Source organism: Mandrillus leucophaeus, unplaced genomic scaffold, assembly GCF_000951045.1.
Source record: "Mandrillus leucophaeus isolate KB7577 unplaced genomic scaffold, Mleu.le_1.0 Scaffold199, whole genome shotgun sequence".
Classification (NCBI taxonomy): Eukaryota; Metazoa; Chordata; class Mammalia; order Primates; family Cercopithecidae; genus Mandrillus; species Mandrillus leucophaeus.
Window position 1 is genome coordinate 828,133 of NW_012102020.1, and position 1,955 is coordinate 830,087.

Genomic DNA, 1,955 nt, shown 5'->3' on the forward strand with positions numbered 1-1,955 from the left:
CCTCCCGCCTCAGCCTCCTGAGTAGCTGGGACTGCAGATGTGCACCACCACACCTGGCTAATTTTCTATTTATTTTTTGGCAGAGATGGGTCACACTCTGTTGGCCAGTCTGGTCTTGAACTCCTGGGCTCAGGCAGTTCACCGGCCTTGGCCTCCTAAAGTGGTGGAATTACAGGTTTGACCCAACATGCCAGACCTATTATTTTCTTTTTTACAATTTTTTCAAATTAAGATTCAAATAAAGTCTACACATTGCATTTGGTTAATATGTAAATTAGGATTTTTTTTTTTAAGACACAGGATCTTGCTATATTGCCTAGGCTGGAGTGCAGTGGCTATTCACAGACGTGATCATAACACACTACAGACTAGAACTCCTTGGCTCAAGTGGTCCTCCCACCTCAGCCTGCCAGGTAGCTGGGACTATAGGTGCACACCACGGCATCTGGCTTTAAATTTACTTTAATCTGTCATTTTTGCTGCCTCATTTCTTTCTTTCCTCTTTTAATCCTGCCATTTAATTTTATTTTTATGACAGAGTCTTGCTTCCTCACCCAGGCTGGAGTGCAGTGGCATGATCTTGGCTCACTGCAACCTCTGCCTGCCAGGTTCAAGTGATTCTCCTGCCTCAGCCTCCCGAGTAGCTGGGATTACAGGTGCTCACCACCACGCCCAGGTAATTTTTGTATTTTTAGTAGAGATGGGGTTTCACCATGTTGACCAGGTTGGTCTCGAACCCCTGACCTCAGGTGATCCACCCACCTTGGCCTCCCAAAGTGCTGGGATTGCAGGTGTAAGCCACCATGCCCAGTCATTTATTTATTTATTTATTTATTTTCCTGCCATTTATTTGTTGAAGAAATTGGTTTGTTTGTCCTGTAGAGTTTCCTATATTCTGGCATTTGCTGATTTACATACCTATGGTATTGTTTAGTATGTCTTCTATTTCCTGTACTTCTTGAAAATAAGTAGTTAGGTCTAGTCTTAATTAGCCATAGGTTTGAGGTTGGGGAAAGACTGTTTTCTGTACATCTTATTACGTCTTCTCAGGAGGTACAAAACAGCTGGTCATCTCTTTTTACCTGGTTAAGGTTGATCGTGGAGTTCAGATACTGTCGATGGATCCGTCTATTATAAAGTCTCCCATCAGGGCCGGGCGTAGTGGCTCACACTTGTCATCCCAGCACTTTGGGAAGCTGAGACAGGAGGATCACTTGAGCCCAGGAGTTCCAGACCAGCCTGGGCAACACAGCAAAACCCTGTCTCTACAAAAAAATACAAAAATAAGCTGGACATGGTGGCACACGCCTGTGGTCCCAGCTACTTGAGAGGCTGAGGTGGGAGGACGGCTTGAGGTCCTCAACCTAGGAGGGTTGAGACTGCAGTGAGCCGTGATTGTGCCACTGCACTCCAGCCTGGGTGACAGAGTGAGACCCTGCCTCAGATAGATAGGTAGGTAGGTAGGTAGATAAGTGATTACATTGTCTTCTAGTTTCCATTGTTTCTGTTCATAAGTCAGCTGTAAGTTTTATTATTCAATTGAAGATGATGTATTCTCTCTAGCCACTATTACTTTCTTTATATTTATTCTGCTTGGAGTTCTCAGAGTCTCTTGAATCTATGGGTTGATTTTGTTTTGTTTTTGAGATGGAGTTTTGCTCTTGTCGCCCAGGCTGGAGTGCAGTGATGCGATCTTGGCTCACTGCAAGCTCTGCCTCCCGGGTTCAAGAGATTCTCCTTCCTCAGCCTCCCGAGTAGCTGGGATTATGGGTGCCCAGCACCACGCTTGGCCTTCCAAAGTCCTGGGATTACAGGTGTGAGCCACTACACCCAACCAGGTTGATTTTTTTTTATCAGTTTGGGAAAATTCTTAGCCATTGCCTTTGTTTAAAAAAAAAAGTTTTTGGGCCGGGCGTGGTGGCTCACGCCTGTAATCCCGGCACTTTGGGAGGCTG

The 1,955-nt window shown here is 45.4% G+C and overlaps 1 protein-coding gene across 1 annotated transcript in view; it reads left to right on the forward strand.

Annotated features, from left to right (window-relative positions):
* TCTEX1D2 (Tctex1 domain containing 2) overlaps positions 1-1,955 on the forward strand; it is a 35,496-nt gene that overhangs the window by 11,356 nt on the left and 22,185 nt on the right. The window lies entirely within an intron of this gene.